Source organism: Macadamia integrifolia, chromosome 4 (assembly GCF_013358625.1).
Source record: "Macadamia integrifolia cultivar HAES 741 chromosome 4, SCU_Mint_v3, whole genome shotgun sequence".
In the NCBI taxonomy this organism is placed as follows: Eukaryota; Viridiplantae; Streptophyta; class Magnoliopsida; order Proteales; family Proteaceae; genus Macadamia; species Macadamia integrifolia.
In genome coordinates this window covers 21835008-21855404 of record NC_056560.1, presented here as the reverse complement: position 1 = coordinate 21855404, position 20397 = coordinate 21835008, and the positions used below count along the sequence as shown (strand labels likewise).

Below are 20397 nucleotides of genomic sequence, written 5' to 3'. Positions count from 1 at the left end.
CGTAATTGACTTCTTTGATTCTATGGAGGTCGAGACCTCCTTCAGATTTGGGAAGCCAAATGGAGTACCTGCTGAGGGGATGGAGGAAAAGCATCTGTTCCTTTTCAGATGTAGCAAATAAGGGATTCCATGGCCTTAATGACAGATTGAGGGAGGGTAAAGACATAGGATGAATAAAGATAGATCGATTGTAGCACAGAATTGGCAATAACCAGATGGCCCGCATTGGATAGCAGCTTACCTTTCTAGTGTTGAAGTTTCTTTCTCATAAAGTCAAGAAAGGGGGAGCAATGGTGAGCTAAAAGCCTAACCGTAATGAGAGGGAGGCCTAGTTATTTGATGGGCAAGGAGCCTAAAGCAGAGCTAGTGATCTCCAGGAGACGAGCTTTAATGGAGTCAGAGACAGCCACAAGGAAGATATCGGATTTAAGAAGGTTGACTCTTAGATTAGAGAGAAGCTCAAAAGAGTGAAGGGAGGACATGTTAGAAGAGATGGATAGGGTGTCAACCTTAGTAAAGATCATGAGATCGTCCGTGAAAGGTAGATGAGGAAGCATGAGGGATTTGAGTTTGGGAATGAGGGCGATGAGATGGAGGTCAGTGGAGGATTGGATGAATCTAGAAAGCATTTCAATAAGGGAAAACAAAAAGAGGGAGAGGGGGCATCCTTGCCTAATACCAACAGAGGAGGGGAACAACCCAGTTAGACTACCATTGACAAGGACCGAGAAGCAAGGGATAGAAATGCAGGAGTGGATCCAGTGGACAAAGGAAGGAGGGAAAGCCATTTGCAGGAGGACATTTGAGATGAAATGCAAAGTAATGTTCTTTCCTACTCATTGTCTCTTTCAAGACCTGGTAATAGAACATACGATTGGCGGTGATAAAAGTGGTGGGTGGTTTGTTCTACTTGATCATTCTCCTATAACATTGACTTCTCAGATCACTATTCCAGATGCATCTACTTTTGCTTTGATTGAACTACCAATGGCATTGTCATTTGGGTCACCCTCCATTAGGAATTTTAGCAAAGTCATTTTCTGATTTATTTAGAGTGTGTAGTCTCAAACAATCCTTCTGTGATGCTTGCATTTTTGCTAAGCAAACTGGATCAATTTATCCTATTTCAGATAGTAGAAGTTTGATTCCATTTGCTTTAATTCATTCTGATGTGTGAGGACCCTCCCATTGTGTTTCTATTATTGGACACCAATGGTTTGTGATTTTTATCGACTGCTTTAGTCATACCATTTGGGTTTATTTATTGCTCTAGAAGAGCGACGTCTTTTCTTGCTTTAAGCAGTTTCATAGGATGGGTCAGACGTAATTTGATGCTAAGGTTCGGATACTTTGCACTAATAATGGCACTGAATGTACTGATGGGGAGTATCAAGTGTACTTGGCTGATCAATGGATTATCCATCAAACAAGTTGAGTGGACATTGCTACTTAAAATGGAGTTGCAGACGAAAAATTGCCACTTGTTGGAGGTGGACATACACCTCTTTGAGGGGAGTCTCCTAAAGTGGAAGATGTGCCACTGATCGCTCCATTGGAAATAATACAAGATGTGTATTTGGAAGAAGGTATCACAAGTCGGGAACAATGACCTATTTACGCCCAGAGGGAGCAGGGACCCATTTTCGCCCAGAGGGAGCAGGACCCATTTTTGCCCAAGGGGAGCAGGAACCGATTACTGTTCAGGGAGCAGACCGAGTCAGTCTAGGTGTATGATTGTCGACGCTATAAGTGAACTCACCCTACCACCACTGCACCAAGCTGGTCAGATGCTCCAGAGCTAAGTCCTACTACTAGTGAGTCCCTTCCTTCTGATCCATCTCTTTATTTACCAATAGATGTTTGTAAATCTCAAAGGAATGTACTAGACATGCCATTTCTAATGTTGTTTACTTTGAGCTTCTATCTCCTTCCTTATACTCTTTTGTTTCCACTTTGTCATCTGTCTCTATTCTCCATAAATGGTAGGAAGCTTTTGTTGATCTAAAGTGAAAAGAAGCAATGTATGAGGAAATGAGAGAGCTTGAGAAGAACAATACATGGGATCTAGTTCATCTTCCCTCAAGGAAGAAAACTGTTAGCTGCAAGTGGATCTTCATAGTGAAACAATTTGTAGATGGATTTATAGACATATAAGGCACGACTAGTTGAAAGAGGATTCACTTAGACATATGGCATTGACTACCAGGAAACCTTTGCACCGGTGGCTAAAATGAACACTGTACGCGAGTTATCATATCATGTGCTGTCAATCGTGGTTGGGATCTACAACATCTTGATGTGAAGAATGACTTTCTTTATGGTGAACTAGAAGATGAGGTATATATGGATGTTTCTAATGGTTTTACCACTCAGCACACCCAGGACAATGTGTGAAACTTAAAGCGAGCTCTATATGAGTTGAAACAGTCCCTATGATCCATAGGGCAATGATTGGCATAAGCTATGTAAATCAGACTCTGTTCATCAAGAAGTCAGGGGAGCACCATATTATACTTATAGTTTATGTGGATGACAGAGTGATTACTGGCAGTGACATGTTGGAAATTGTATATCTCAAATCTTATTTGGGAACTGAGTTCGAAATTAAAGACTTATGGAAACTCAAATATTTTTTTGGCTATTGAGGTAGCCTATTTAGCTCAAGGTATCTTTTGTTCTCAACGAAAGTATACCCTTGACCTCCTTTCTGATATAGGGTTATTAGGAAATAAGGCTACTGACACTCCATTAGAGCCTAATTCTCACCTCAAAGAGAAAGATGGAGAACCAATTGATAGGAGTAGTTATCAGAGGCTAGTTAATTGTCTCATAAATCTCTCCTACACTTGCCCTGATATAGCATTTGCTTTCAGTCTGGTTAGCCAATATATGTATGATCCATATTCCATTCATTATGAGGAAACATATCGCATCCTAAGATACTTAAAGTCAGCTCCAGGGCAAGGGGTTCTATTCTATCCTCATGATCACTTCTGTGTGGAGGCATTCACTGATGCAGATTAGGTTGCTTTTCCTGATGATAGGATATCTACCTATTGTACCATGGTAGGAGATAATCTTGTCACATGGTGAAAGCAAGAAGCAAGCAGTGGTTGAAAGATCTAATGTTGAAGCAGAGTTTTGAGCCATGGCACAAATCATATGTGAACTACTTTGGTTCTTTGGTCTTCTTCAAGATTTATGTGTCTTTTTTAATTTTCTTATGCTACTCTATTACGACAAGAAGTCTGCCATCAGTATTGCACATAATCCTGTTCAGTATGACTGTACGGAACATGTAGGGATAGACTGTTATTTCATCAAGGAGAAGTTGGAGCAGGGCACGATCTGTATTCCGTTTGTATCTTTTGAAGCTTAGTTAGCTAATATATTCACTAAAAATCTTATTAGTAAATTGTTTAGTCCTATTGTTGGCCAAGTTGAGCATGTTTGATATGTGTGTGCCAATTTGAGGGGGAGTGTTGTAATAATGGATTTCATGGGTTATTCTAGAGTCTAAACAAACTGGTCCTTAAGTCTTTTAGGGTTTTATGGTCCTTATAATATTCTAGAATATTCTCTTCTCTATTATAAATAAAGAGGGGCTGCTTTCTTTGTGACACAAGCTCTATTCCCCAAATCAATAGTCCTATATTCCCTTGTTTTGGAATATTCTATGATACAAGATCTTGTTATTTTGGGACTGTTTTGAGTTTTTCAATTCATTTCTACGTTAGAGAGGGTCGTTTTATGCTTCCAATCACTTCCCCAAGCTCAGATCGACAAAAAAACTCTCAAATCTAGGAAAAAGTGTTCTTGGTAAGTATGAACTTACACTTGGTTATGTTTAATTGCATGTGAGGTGTATCGAAGTGTATTTGGTTGTATCGACTTGTATGAACAGCTTTGGTTACGTTATCAAAGTATCTCGGGTCTTATTGACAATTGATATGACCCAAGATATTTTTTTACTATGTACCATATCATATGGTGTTGTATTGAAAAGCCAATCCTGATATGTATTATCCTAATAAGGCCGGTTAGTAGGAAGACTTTATACTATGATTTTATTATTTTTCTATTGCTTATTCCAGTTTATGAATTTGAAATGTCAAATTTGTTGTTGGTAAATTTAAATGCAACAACATTGTTAAATAATGGTTGTTACAAATCCAAGATCTGTAACCAGTAATTTGAGAAAGGAGAAGAGAGTGAAAGAAAAACTATAAAGAGATGAGCAACTGATATGTTTGGTAGTCCCCCTTATTGTGTATTTATAATAATCAAAACCAGTAACCTTACAATTAGACCCCTTGTAGAAATAGGGAAAATAGATCCTAACCTAACCAATTTAGGTAACACAAGTATACTAGCTTAAGTCTAGCCTAACTAGGAAATAATAAACCAAAGATAAAGTCAACAACTAATCACGATAGGGAAAACCCCTATTCATGGTTCGAAATCTCACGAAAATTTCGGAATTTTGATTTTTTATTTTTTTTGCTGAAATGATATAAGGCCCGAAATAACATTTGTACAAAATTTTGGTCGAAATTTTGGTATTTCAGCCGAAATTTTGGTATCTCGCCTGTCTCGGTACATTCCATGTGTTATAAATACCATACCTCGATCAAAATTTCAGTATTTCGGTCAAAATTTTGACTCTGTCTCGCCTGTCTCAATGGTTTTGGTTCCATTTGTATATTTTGAAGGAAAAACACTTCAAGTCTCCAACAAGCCTCTAATTAGCTAAATCATCACACATTTTGACTTTCATTTGACTCTTACAAGATCTACACATTCAAAGCTTAGGAAAGGTAAAGTTCTTTCTCCAAAACCAGGTAAAATTTTTAGAACAGTTCGATGGTTGTTGCCAAACAAAGGTGCAACCCTAAAATAATGTCATGTCCTAAATTTTTTTGCATTTTTTATGTTCTAAGCATGTTTATTAACCTTAAAATAAGTTATCCACTAAGTTTCAGGTCAAAATATGGCCGTTTGACCACCGAAACAGTCAACCGAAACAAAGAAAAAAATACACCATTTCTGCCGAAATTTCGTTGAAACGAAATGAAACTTTAGTTTCTGAACCCACCGAAACACCAAAACGAAACGATATTTCGAACCTTGCCATTTTCGTGACACATACTTTTATCCTCCCCCTCACTTGGAGTATACATATATCAAAAGAAAAGCTCCAGCTTGGACCAATAAGAATAGAAAGTCAAAACATAACACCAATATTGAATAACAGTTGTAGACACCAACAAATACAAAGGGAACTCTAATCAACCATCATAAAGCCAGTAGCAATATCAGCTCAAGTACATCAATCATTAGTAATATCAATAGATAAAATAATCGTCGTGTAGAATAATCAACAACGGACAAATTAAGTGGCAAATAACACCAACTGCAATCCAAAATATCATAACAACAACATATCATCAAAGGCAGGTAGGTAAGTTAAGTAGTAGGCAATATAGGTTACTCGAGACCTAGTAGCAACATCAGGTTGCTAGACCAATAAGCAGCGTGAGGTTGTTTGAGACCAAGTAGCCGCATTAGGTTGTTGGGGACCAAGTAGCAGCATCAGGTTGTTGGGGACCAAATAGTAGTATCAAGTTGTTGGGGATCAAGTAGTGGCATCAGGTTGCGGGGGCGAAGTAGCGACATCAGGTTGCTAGGGACTACGTAACAACATTAGGTTGTTGTAGACCAAGTAGCAACATCCGGTTGCTAGGGACCAAGTAACAACATCAGGTTGCTGAAGACCTAGTAACAACATCAAGTTGCTAAATATAACCATCTTTAATAGATAAAATGTTGCTAAGGACACAAGCATATAATAAATCTTAAGCAGATCAGAATCTTCAATTGATGATTTGAGTAGATAATAGTAGATAATAACTACAACTGAACAAACGATAAAAATCTGCAATCCCCCCTCATGTGAAGCATTACACTTGGACAAATATGATAAAGTATATAACAAAAGAATATTCATCACTCTAGGTCTCAATAATCAAGAGCATCCGCAAATAAATCCCAATAAAATAATTTTTGATCACCCGACACGGTAGCAAGTAAAACCTCAGATAGACCAAATAAAAACCTCCAATAATAGCAGTAGTATAGACCATGCCATGCAAGTGCCAAACTTCAAACAATTGCAACTCCATACTGATACCACTTGATGTGGATCTAGGTTCCAAAGCCAGAATTGGATCGCTTATGAGCCTATAAATATAATAGATAACTCACATTCAAGAACAAGTGGCAAATCTATAAATAAACTCAAATTTCCAAAGAGGGTGGCAGTTTTGTAATTAGAGGGAAGTTTAGAAAGGAGTGGCAGACTTGTAATTTGATTGTGCTTCAAGACATAAACAATGGTTATAAGATGCTGAAAGAAAGTGTAATTCAGGAATTAGGGGTAAAATAAAGTACAAGAGAAAATAATTGAAAAGGAAGGGTTAATGTGGTCAAACCAATAAATAGATGATGTAAACAAAACCCATGATTCAGTCTTCTTCTTGCGTTGAACAGGGCTGGCAGTAGAATAACAATCACGAAAGAGGGAAAAAATCCTTCAGTTCTTCACGGTTGAACCCAAGATTCCAGATGAGGATTGAGAACCACTTGCACTCTTGATTACAACCAGCATCAGACCAGCATGACAAGCAACAATCGCGGGAAAATTTCTACAACCTGAACCTGGTGGAAAACTTAGATCTATGTTTTGGTTTCAGATCTGTTACCTTTTGATTTGCAGAAACTTCGGATGGAATTTGGGTTTTAGGTTGTTGGGAGAAGAACTTATAACTCAATTTTCAGACTGGAAGCTACAGAATCGAAGGAGATGGAACCACCTTCACTGGCTGCAAGTATCGCCTAAAACAGGAACAGAGAAAAGAACAGGGAAATGAGGAAAAGATGTTCAGGGAAGGAGAGGGAGTTTCACATAATTCATGGCAGCCATTGCTTTAACCAAAACTATCATTCAATTCTCAAAGCATCGAATGGCTTAGAAGTATCAAGCAGCAAAACGAGAACTCCAACAGTAAATCATAGCAGTAGCAACAGTTATGATTCATCATAGAAAATCTTCATTGAAATCATAGAAACCCTAATTCTTCTTTTTCCTTCAATGAACTAGGGTTTCTCCAGTGGCAAGAGAACTTAGAACAACTCTCAAAACAACTACTGGTCACAGCTCTGATACCATGTTACAAACCCAAGATCTATAACTAGTAACTTGAGAGAGAGACTGTAAGGAGAGGAGTAGCCGATATGTTTGGTAGTCCCCCTCATTGTGTATTTAATCAAAACCAGTAACCTTACAATTAGAGACCTTGTGGAAATAGGAAATATAGATCCTAACCTTGACAATTTAGGAAACAAAGTACTAGCCTTAGTCTAGCCTAGCTAGGAAACAATAAACCAAAGATAAAGTTGACAACTAATCACAATAGGGACAAACCCCTATCATGACACATACTTTAACAAGGGTTGAAGAATACATTGGTCCTATAATACACTGTAACACATGGTTCTGGATATGTTTGCCTTATTCAAATTTGTATTAATTATTCCCCCAAATTTGGATGTTGTATTTCCAATGCCTTTTATTTATGTCATATTCTCTCTGTAGGTAGCCGTTGGGAAGATGATTGGACATGTCCAAGCTGTGGCAATGTCAATTTCTCATTTAGGACAACCTGTAATATGCAGAACTGTACACAGTCCAGGCCAGTTGATCATAACTCAGTAAGCCATTGATATACATTGTGCCATTTTTTTTAAACCATGAATGAACTAAACTCATGACCAATGTAAGGGCCTTGGAATGTTTAGAGATGAGAAGAATAGCATTTCTTACAGAGTTAGTACTGTTGTAATAAATGGGTTGGATTTGTTCAATTGGCTTTAATTCTAAGCATTTAATTTTTTTTTTTTTTAGGTGAGTAATAAATGCATTGAAAGAAGGGGGAGGGAGAATATGGCGCCAAAGGGGAAATTACAAACCCAATAAGGGTAACAAAATCCCATAAAGGACTACATCCAAGGCCCGCATGGGCTTGAAGTCTCAAAAAATGTCACAAAAAACCCACATGGGCTTAGAGACAAGAGCCAAGAAGCACAAAGCAAAGAGGGCAACCAAGACAATTCCAGGTAGCATTCCACCAAACCCTATGTAAATATCTTCCAAGCCACCAAGGAGAATCGGAGAGCCACTAGCTAGAAGGCAGCCATGGTAGGGGGGCCCTGTGGAGGGATGTGGCCAAGCTAGAGAAGTTGGCCATGTGAAGAGAGTCGCGGCGGAGGGGCGCGGGCTTTGCAGAGGGCAACGGCGAGGCGATTGTCGGCCGAGCATAGCTAATAGCCTTGCGGGCTATTGGCCATGCAAGTGGCTGGCCCAGAGGGCGCTGGTGGTGTAAACGATTCAATTTGGGAGGAGATGGAGAAACCTGGAGAATCCGACAGGATTTAATGTTATGCGGCGATGTTTGGAGATAAGTTGCATTTCCTGCATGAGTCTCTTCTAGCCTAGTGACATTGGATATCATTTTTGGCCCATCATTTCGGTAGCATAGGAGAGAGTGGACCTTGGTGCAACAATAAGGTTGCTCTATTGTGACCAAGTGGTCATGGATTCAAGTCAAGAAATAGCCTCTCTGCCAAACGCAGGTAAGGTTGCGTACATTATGACCCTCACCAGACCCCTCAATGGCAAAGCCTCGTGCACTGGATACGCCCTTTATTATTTCTTTGGCATAGGGTTGCAGAGCTAGATATGCCATCCTTTTTTTGTTCAACCAAATTTGTGTTGTGAATTGAGGATATGATGAAGCTCAAGGGAATAGAATTCCCAAAACAGATCTGGATCTAACAACCCTTGCTTACCCAACTCATCCACAACCTCCTTTGGACTTCTAGTCTTCTTTTAACATGTATCTGTTTCTTATTTGATATTCTGTTTTTTTTTTCAGGGTGTTTCCTGTCCTTTTCTTTAGTATTTTTTAGAATGATGGCTATCTGATCTATGAATAAGTGTTCTTGTTCTCTCTTTTTGGTCCTGTTTCTGTGGATATGTGTACTGGTTAACCCTCTATGAGGACCCCAAATGGCTGGTTATTGATTATCGGAGACAAACCTATTTATCCTTTTCCTTAGCCCAATTGACACCATATCTGTAGATATTTTTAAACCCTCCATGTTGAGTTTGGAAGCTGATGTCGTGTAATATTTTTAATGATGGCATGAGATGTTGGTACTGCCATGTGTTTTCCTTAACTAATACATACTACTTTGGAGCCCAGGAATTTTTTTTCTAGTGCACAGAAAGCTATAATTAATAAAACGAATAGAAACTGAGAGGCTTTTGAGTGCAATCTTTAACTAATCTTGGCCCTCTGTGAAGAAATCGTCTGCAAAGCCTGTTCTAGTCCTCAGAGTTACTCTTCATCAGCCTCCTATCTAGGTTCTGGTCCACCCTCTTCAATGTATCTGGGTGTTCCACCATATGGTTCTTCACTCTTTAATGGACCATCTCTTCCTCCCTATGATCTTCCATTTTCTGGGGTGTCAGGATATCCTTATGATTATGGCAGCCGTCTTTCATCTGGAAGCCCTTATGGACCACTGCATTTGTTTGGACCATCTCCATATTCCAGTGGATCAATGCTAGGAACTGGTAAGGGTGCTCCTCTTGTTATGCTGAAAGATACATGCTTATTGTTCTTAATTTTCTACAACATATTTTAAAATGTTTGCTTACTCTTGTTTTAGGAGGGATGTACGGTATACCCTCCCTGATGGACCGTTATGGCTTGAGTTTGCCCATGGGCTCCTATGGTATGTATTAAATGCCCTCTATTGCAGTTTGGTTTTGGTGTACTTGCATTGGTTGCATGAGTTGGTTCTGATGTGCCTGTTAGCTTTTGAAATTCTCCATGAACAGTATATGTATTTTGATACCATGCCTAAAATTTTTCAATTTTTTCTTGAGTATTATACTCTCTCTCTCTCTCTCTCTCATGCACTCTTACACAGAGGTTGGTATATCATTATAGAAGAAAATTTCTGTAAAAGCTTGTGTTCTTCTTCTGTTCAGAAGCGAGTCTCTTCATAAATCATAACTTGCTACCCGGTTTTCTCATCTTAAATTTGGGGTGATTGAAAATTTGGCATAGGGGACAAGACCAGGAGTTTTTCTGGGTGAAATTCCTCAAAAAAAGCCTGCAGGTCTGCTTTGACCAACCATTTTGTGAATTCTGAAATATTTGTCATCAGAACACTATTGTTAGCGTTAATAATTCATGTGCATCCTTTTTCTTCTTGTAGAAATAACACGTGATAGTGACTGGACGTGTCCCAATTGTGGAAATGTGAACTTCTCTTTTAGAACAGTCTGCAATATGAGGAACTGCAGTACCCCGAAGCCGGGATCCCAGTTTACATTTCCCCTTTTTTTTTTCTGGTGTCTTAAACGCCATTGAACTGTGTACCTATGTATATGGAAGTATTATTGCATATGGTTTTTTTAAACTAATCCCATATGCGTAGCCTCTACCCATATTAAGGTCCATTAAAGGGCCCATTACGAAGAAAACTCATTGGACAAAGGCCCAACACATATATAAGTTCAGTCCTGTCTTGTTAGTTTCCTTTATTATTTCAGTTTCCTAGTCAGTTTATGTTATCTAATTAGTTAACGATTGGGTTAGGCTTTTCCTTTTTTGTGTTTGAGTATGTTTTTGAGTTTTCTATTTGTAAAGAGAGAGGAGAAGGAGAGAAAGGAGAGAGACGATGGTGCACTTGGGGAGTCACAATCGATTAGATTGGGACTACCTTACTCCATTCAATATATAAACAAACCATTACAGCAATCCTTCTTGGAATAGAAGACCCAAAATAGGAAACAAAGCTATGGTAAAAGTCCACAAGCAAGTCACGACTTCTCTCTCTCGACAATGATTCTAACGCTCCCCCCTCAAGTTGGAGCGTAGATGTTAATCATCCCTAGGTTGTTACAAATATAATCAACTGTACCACTCCCTTCCATTTTATTTCACTGCAATCAAAGGCGCTTTGGCCGCTGTGCATGCTCTACTCCCACTGCCAAAATTCGCGAAAGTAAGCAAATGTTTATGAAATGTTTGATGTGCTCTACCAATGCTGCATTTGGGCGCAATCAGGGGGCGAGGCATCTCAGACCCGGAGCCTTGCGCGGAGAAGCCACTTAGGTGTCACTTCACAGAATCAAACAAGTGAAAGTAGTAAGATCTATCTAAACTTCTTTCCGGCTGGGGGGTTTGGGGTGTCTGAAACCCACCAACCTTAGTTCTAGTTGATGTATCTGTTGATTCAGCTGCTTCTGTATCTGCGTCTAAAACAGCTTCAGTTTCTGCGTCAGTTTATGCACCTGTGTTGGTTGATTCTCAAGTTGATTTTGTTAGTGAAAGCATCTACAAGTTGTTCCCCTGTGCGAACATGACTTGTACAGATAATGCCTTGCTGTTGATATTCTTGAACAAAGTGACAGTCTACCTCAATATGTTTTGTTCTTTCATGGAACATTGGATTTGATGCAATATGGACTGCAGCTTAATTATCACACCACAACTGCATAGAAGAAGTGCACTCAAATCCAAGTTCTATCAACAACTTAATCACCTACATCAACTCACAAATGACATGAGCCATGACACGATGCTCAGACTCTGCGCTAAACCCAGCCAAAACAACCTGCTTTTTGCTATTCCAATACATAAGATTTCCACCAAAGATACAATATCCAATAGTTGACTGCCTATCAACGGGAGATTTTGCCTAATCAGCATCACAAAATCCCTCAATACACTCATATCCATGATCAGAGTACAATAGACCACGACCTAGAGCTTTCTTGGGATATCTTAAAATGCGAACAATGGCATCCCAAATGTGACATCCTTGGAGACAACGAAAACTAACCCACAACACTGACAAGGAAGGTAATGTCAGGACGAGTCACCATCAAATAATTAAGCTTTCCTACCAACCTTTGATACTTTTCAAGATCACCTAGCACATCACCACTCTTAACTGTGAGTGTCATATTTGGATCCATAAGAGTATCCAAAGGTTTAGTTCCTAACATCCCAGCCTCTTTCAGAAAGTTCAGAGCATATTTCCTCTGAGAGGGAAATTCCCTTCCTTGATTGAGCAATTTCAATACCCAAGAAATACTTTAACCGTCCTAGATCCTTAGTTTGAAATTTCTGCTATTGATGTATTTTCAGACTTCAGATCCCTTCAACATTATCTCCAGTGATGACGTTATCAACATAAACAACGAGAAATATCCTTCCTGTGCCAGATTCCGATTGAATACTAAGTGATCACTATTGCACCTTGACAACCCAAAGTCATGAACCACATCAGTGAACCTGCCAAACCACGCCCCAAGGAGACTACTTCAAACCATACAAAGACTTGTTAAGTTTGCACATCATACAAAACTCCTCCTGAGCAACAGGTTGCTCTACATAGACCCCTTCATGCAAATCACCATGAGGGAACACATTCTTCACATCGAGTTGATATAATGGCCAATGAGAAGTAGCAGTAAGGGATATCAAAATACGAACGAAGGCTAACTTGGGAACAAAAGAAAAAATATGAAAATAATCAGCCCCATACTCCTGTGCATAGCCCTTGGCAACTAACTAAGCCTTTAACTGAGCCAGAGAACCATCAGGGTTAACCTTAACCACATAAACCCAGCGACAACCAATAGCAGACTTTCCCTAAGGTAACAGTACAAGATCCCAAATTTGATTTTCTTTCAAAGCCAGAAATTCATCTTCCATAGCTGTCCTCCAGCCAAGACTAGATAATGCCTCTCCAACGGACTTAAGAATAGGATGACAAGACAAAGTATGGAACAAAGGAGACATACCATAATGAGACACAATTTGAAATGGGATGTTGGGTACAACTTTGAACACCCTTACATTGTGTAATAGGAGGATCAATATCGGAAAGGGAAATACTTGGATTAGGAATCGTATGCAAAGATGATGAGGTAGGAACCGTAGAGACAGGGGGTGATGATTCTTCATGAGGACGACGAGTATAGACTAGCGGACCAACTGGTGGTGGTGGCACCACTAGTGGAGGTGGTGATGGCACCACTGCATCTGTGGTAACTTGTGGGAAAGAGTGTTGGACGACATATAGAGAAGATCATCATCCAGTTCAGAAACAACAAAGGACTCATCCAAATAAGAGACGGACTCAGAGAAGGAAACATTAGTAATAACAAAAATATTTTTAAAGTACAGGGGAATAACAAAGGCGACCTTTTTGGGTACGTGAACAACCCAAAAAGATACACTTAAGAGCTCGAGGATCCACCTTTGAAAACCCTAGACGATGATCACTAATGAAACAAAAACAACTAAAAACATGAGGAAGAATAAACAAAGGGTCAAAACGAAACAATAAAGAATGATCTGCTTGTTGGCACATCAACAGAAATGATCTCATTCTTGCCATTAAAAGTTTTTTCTTTAACACTTCCAGATCTCTAGTGTGAACCACACTTTCCTGGTTAGGTCATATCTGATTTCCGTCCCATCTCCCTCTGTAACCTCTTATACAAATTCATAGCCAAAATTCTGTCTGGGAGAATCCAGGCTATCATTGATTCACTTATCATCCTTAATCAATTGGCTTTTGTAGCTAGGAGGAGCATCACTGACAACATCATTCTATGTCATGAAATTGTCAGTGGGTTTGATTGCGAATCTCATTCCTCTGCTGCTTTTCTCAAGATAGACATTCATAAAGCTTTTGACTCCATCCGTTGGGATTTCATATCTAGCATCCTTCGGATGTCCTTCCCCCTCTTCTATCCCTGGGGTTCACTCATGCATCTCTACTCCTCACTTCTTTGTCCTTATCAATGGTAGCCATGCTGGCTACATCTCTTCCTCGGTTGGCATTAGACAAGGATGTCCTCTGTCTCCCTTTGTCTTCTCTCTTGCCCTTGAGGTCCTCTCTCAATCCATCCAATCCTTCATTGGTCAACACCTTATCTCTCTTACTCCCAAATGCAAAGGTCTCATGCTCAATTATCTTGCTTTTGCTAAGGACCTGATGATCTTCTCCAACGCCGATCCCTCTTCTATTTCAAGCATCTTGTCCACCCCTTTGCCTTTTCAAATCCCTCTCTGGGCTTTGTAACAATCTCCTCAATTCTAACATCTTTCACTCTGGTGTTTCTGATGCTTACAGAGATCAGCTCCCCTCTTGGGCTTTTCTCTTGGTTCCTTCCCTGTAAAATACCTTGGGTTGCCTCTGATCACTTCCAGTCTTTCCTCTCATCATTTCTCCTCCCTCCTCGATCTTTTGAGGAAAAAGCTTTAGCTCTGGAAAGGTAAGCATCTCTACTATGTTGGTCGGCTGGTCCTCATCAAATTAGTCTTCAATGCATGTATCTCTATTGGTCTAACATCTTTATTCTCCCCTTTGCCACTATTGAAGCCACTGAATCCCTTCTCTGCTCCTTCATCTAGAAAGGCGTAGAATCTTCCAAATTCCTCCATCATATGCCTTAGTCCAAGGTGTGTAGCCCCAAATCAGAAGGGGGCCTTAGCTTGTGGCACAAAGATGTAAACTCTGTCGGCATCTTAAAGCTCATCTGAAAAATTGCATCCAAGCACAATAACATTTGGGTTGCTTGGGTTTACTCCTATATTCTCAAGAGACTCTTTGATGCAGATACACACCTATGGAGCAATCCATACCCATCTGGGTATCCAGTCAGAGATGAACCTGATCCATCTGACTATATATGCCATATATCATAAAAAATCAGCATTAAGCCACATTAAGTCATAAAAAATCAACATTACGCAACATAAAGAAATAAAAAAATCAACAATAAGTCACATTGAATAATAAAAAATCAACATTTAGATAAATGTTCTTGTTCTCTAATAAGTTTGGCAGGTCAAATGATTTTATTCTTACATGATATTTTTTTGTGTTAGGTAGAGCACAGAACCAGCTTTCCAATGAGCCTAGGATTACTTAAATATAAGTCATAATGACAAAGTTATGTTCTGATCAAATTTATTTTAAAGTGTGTGAATGCTAAAATCGCCTGAATGAAATAATTTTATGGACATAAAAAGAAAGATTATTTTTCTGCACTTTTGGTTCTAAGCAATGTTTTATGATGATTAGATTTATGAAAGTTTCAGAATTTAGAGAAAACCCAAGCATTTGAAAGTTGAAAATCGCCCCTCCAACAAATACTCTTGTTTTCGTTCCAGAATTGAGGGGTTGACTTCTTCTCCTTTTGGAATTTGATTTTTAAACTATTTTTATTGGATTAAAATAGGGGAAATTTGTATATTTATGAATAATATTTTAAGTAAATATTTTACTTAGATGATATTTAACATATATAAGTGTTGCGTGTTGCACTAAGGTGACAGTGCACCAAGGTGACAGTCAGCCTAGACCCCAATAGGCTGTCTGGTCTCCTAGGAGACTCCTTGACAACTATGCCTTTTACACACCCTAGAAAGCCCTATGGCATTTTGCGCGGCTCCAACACCACAACCTAGCTAGAAAACTACAATGCACGTTAGCGCGATGTTGCTCTACAATCAGCTTTACTCTACCCAAGTTCTTGCCCCCAATAAGATACGGCCAAAAAGCCATGTCAGCTCTCACACACCCTTATCATTATCAATTAAAAAATTCGACTTGAGTTTAGAGGCTGTCTAAGCTTTTGATTTGTTTCATGTGATTTCTCCTTAATCGGATTTTTTGTTCTTTGGGATTCGATTCTGTTTGGTACTTTTTTTTTATTATTCAATTACAATATTACATTAAGTGGTATTAGAGCTATGGCGAGTAATGCAGGAACTCCATACCTCGACCTTTTGATCCTTTTAATAGGATATTGCAGATGTTGCAGCAGTTTAACTTCTGATCAAAGAAAGATGAATGAGCTAATGATAGTGGAAAACCAATTGCTGCCTCTATACAAAGCAATTATGTGCCTCTTGGAGGTGAGGCAAGATATCCTACACAGTCTACATATAACAACCATACCTAAGGGTTCATGGATAGAGGACTGCAGAGGGTTTACACATCCCATATACCTTTCGAAAATCATGGAGTTGATAGAGGACCGCCTGTTGGTTCAATCTGTTAATAATACCATGAGTTCAAAGAGGGAGTACATCTGAAAGCAACACTTACTGAAGGAGGATTGATATTACTACAAACAAGGTGAAATCAGAAGTTCCTTACTTTGCTTGACTTAATTGGTTAGATTCTTTAGAGGAATATATTAATTGGTACAACTTGATAGAGGAGTGGAAGCTTATATTTGTTTACTTGTAATTGACTCGTGGTGCAAAAGATTGGTGGAGATTCCATAAAGGAAGGCTCGAAATTAGAAGACGTGAACCTAGGACGTGTGAGGAGATTAAAGAAGAATTGTATGAATAGTATCTACCATAACTTATCCAAAGGAAGCTCAACCTTCGATAAGATTACCATCAACATTCATTTAAAGCTGAAGAGAACTTGAAATTGTCATATATCAAAGCTCAGTGCGCCAGTTGGAGTGTTGTAATTCGACACCAACAATGTTAAGGCAAAGGTTGAATTCAAATTTACTTTGTCGAAGGAAATTGAGGTAGCATCATTTAAAGAAAATGAGCCTGAAGTCGAAGATAAAGCCGAAGTGGTCACAGTGAACCATGATGATAAAGAAGTGACAGTGCTTGAAACTTCAAAGACGGAAGGTCAACATGTAGAAGACTCTACTGAATCTGTCTACTTTGAAGAGATCAAAGTAGACAAAACTAAACCAGTAGAAGATGAGAGAGTGGTTGAGAACAATCCACAAGAAATCGTCGACATTCATGATGCTGTTCTTGAAGAGCTGGAGCTTGTGCCTAAGTTGAAGATTTCCTTATAGAGGTTGATGAAGACACGATTAAAGCAATAGTACCACATGAGGTCATGATTGAAGACTTCTACTACACTTCGTATGAACTATCACCACCACAGATGCTATTCTTACCATCGGAGAATTTATTTTGTCACTCCTCCTCATTACTTCGAAGAGGAAACTCCTAGAGTTGAAGACTTTACTCTCAAATGATCATACATCACCAGAGTTTTGTTTGGGATGATTAAAGCTGCTAATCACATGTTGTTCCCTCTCGTCACTGCAAATTCAAGGTCGAATTTTTTCAAGACGGGGAGAATAGATGTACTTAAATCATTTAAGTAGTCTTATTTATTAGGTTAATTTATACATGTTGGACCTTTAGTCCAGTAGGCCGCTTTAATGGACCTTTAATATAGGTAGAGGCTTGGCATATGGGATTAGTTAGTTTAGTATCATTTATTTATTTTAATTGTTATTAATTGTTTTAGTTGGGCTGGATTAGGATTATTTTAGATAAGTGTCTTATTTTTCGTGAATTTTGATTAATGAAAAGGTTTGTCTTTTTGTTTTTTTTTGGTGAATAATAAATGCATTAAAAGAAGGGGGAGGGAACAATACAGCCCCGAAGCAAAAATTAAAAACCCTCTAAGAATAACTAAAGCCCATTAAGGACTATATCCCAGGCGCAGGTGGGCAACAAGTAACAAAGGACTCACTAACATGTCCAGTACAACTCAGAAGCCCACATGGGCTTAAAGACAAGAGCAAGAAAGCTCATTACAAAGCAGGGGGCAACCAAGTCAATTCTAGGTTGGATTCCACAATCCCTAATCAACTTATCTCAACACTTCATCTTCCAAGCCACCAAGACGAGAGCACCGTCAGCAAGAAGGTGGCCGTGACGGAGGGGCGCTGGCCTTGCCACAAGCGGGTAGCTGGCCTAGCGGAGGTGACAACCACATCGGAGGGCAATAGCGAAGTGGCTGCCAGCCTTGTGGGCTGCTGGCCATGCAGCTGACGGACAATCGGCGGTTGGCCGATTCGAGCCAGACGGTTTAGGCTGGGCTGGCGGCCTCTAGTCGCAAGTCCTACCAAGAAACCTAGCTCCAACAGAGGATGAAGAAGAAGAGAAAGGGAGTGAAGGGGGAAGAAGGGAGAGGGTGAGAGGGTGAGGATGAACATGAAAAAGAAGAAGAGAGAGTGGAGGAGGAAGAAGAGAGAGGGTGAGAGGGATAGGATAAGAGAAGGAAGAAGGCCGAGGAAGGGTCTTCGCTTAGGGTTCTCTCATTCCCAATCTTTTTAACTTGAAAGGAAATTGTGGACTATTACTCCGGTCCTTTGACTTAAATCCCAAGGAAGGAAATGAACAGCAGTAAAAAGATTTGTCTTTACAGCAGTAAAAGGATTTGTCTTTGTTGCTCTACTTGTGTGAAGAATGCCTTGTGTTTGCCGGTTGGTGTTTGATACATCCCAACACCTTGCGGCGGGAAGCCCAGGTGCCCTACTCTTTTCCCTTACTCTTGATTTCCTCCATCCTTCTTCTTATTCATTAATCAGCTAAGTTTTTCGTCTGGTTTTTTGCAATTCGATATTCTGTTCTTGGATTTCATATCTAAGTTTTTTTTACATGAATTATGGTTGAGGGAATCTGACAAGGAGATCATCCTCAATTTTTGAAGAGTTGTCCATCATCTTTGAGAATACCTTTGACCAGAACCTTTTACTGATCAGATCAGCAGTTCTGGAGATACTGCATTATTCCAATTATGCCCTTTATATCCAGAATCTGTTTTTTCTGCAATTCTGGTTACTGTGTCGATTTGATTAGTCTGTTGGATTCTTGTTGCTAAGATGTAATTGCTAATATCAGATTCGATTGGGTATTGTAACCCTTGTCTTCTGTTTCTGTTTGTCTACCTGATCTGTGATTTGACTGAAATGCCCGTCTGCTAGTGCTACTAGGATTGACTAACTTCTGATCTGGCCCTTGGATCGAGTTAGGAATTTCAGCCTGTGTTCTATACATTGTTTGCTGAACTCAAGTTGAGTATTAAGACCATCTAAGCTCTTGATATTGATTTATGTGATTTCTCCTTAATCCGGTTTTATGTTTTCTGGGGTTCAATTCTGTTTGGTACTGTCTTGATTATATAATTACGGTGTTACATTGGTTATCCTGTAGCATCTCACTGTATCAGAAGGTCAGTAGTTTGAGACCCTTTGGGTTATCTGGACTTCTTTCAATGCTTTAATTTCCATAAGCTGTTTGCATTATGACATTCTTTTTTGGTGCAGGCTGCCAAATCTTGAGAAAAACTCAAGTAAGTCACTTTCTGGAAAAACATTCATTTGGTTTGCTGGGTATTCTGATCTCTTTCTAATAATCGTCCTGTATTTCAGAACAAAAAATGCCGGAGGGTGGTTGGAAGTGTGAGAAATGTAACAACACAAACTATCCATTTCGGACCAAGTGCAATAGACAGAATTGTGGTGCTGAGAAACCATCTGAGACAAACAATTCCCCTGCGCCAACATCTGAAGAGGATGACCAGGTTTGTTGTGGGGTATCTGTTTCTTGTATATCCATTAGTTGCCCGACTTCGTGGTCTGTTTTGTTCGTAATCTTCAATGTAACTGGTTCAAATTTGCTATACTTAAATAGCTTTAATTTTTTTCTTCTGACATTTTACAGAAAATTGCTGTTTCCCCCCCCCCTCCCCAAAAGTATTATTATATTTCCAGTTTCATCCATTGATCCACAGTTGTCTACTGTTCCAGTGAGTACTAGAACACTTTGTGGGTTGAGAAGGTCCAAAGTCATCGTCCGGCGTTGCACTCTTTGGTTGTCGGAAAGTAAGTCTTGTTGTCATCGTCATGTTGCAGCGGTTGTCGAGTTATTATGCCATCTCACGATCAGTGTCAAACTTCTTGTATTATCAGCAACAACCCTTATTGCTGGTTTTTGATACTTGGAAAATGGCTCTTATGGTCTTTGTGGATCTTTTTCCTTCATAACTTGTCATGTGTCAGCCAACTAATTTGGCATGATTCTCTTAGAGGCCGTTTGGTATAGTTCATAAAAAACGTTTCTAGCGTTTTTTCATGTTAATAGAACGAAAAAACGCTGAAAACCGTTTGGTATGTTTAGGCTCCGTTCCAGTTTTTTCGAAACTGTCAGTGTGGTAAGAAACAAAAATGGCCCAATTTGATGAAACGCTCGGAGGCTGTTCCGTCGGCCACGTTTCGTTCCAAATTAATAGAGGGAGGAACTTTCGTTCCCGATTGTCCGCGATAGAGAGAGGATAGTAGAGAGGAAAGAAGAGGGAGCCCAGCTGAAACCGTACGAGAAATCTTCACCTCAGGTTTGTGCTTCGCCTCTCCTCCTTCTTCTCCTTCTTCTTCTTCATTTCTTCTTTTCTTCTTCT

General features: G+C 39.4%; 1 pseudogene; it reads left to right on the top strand.

The window, feature by feature from the left end:
- LOC122076329 overlaps window positions 1-19668 on the top strand; it is a 44871-nt pseudogene extending 25203 nt beyond the window's left edge.
- Window positions 19669-20397: the final 729 nt, after the last annotated feature.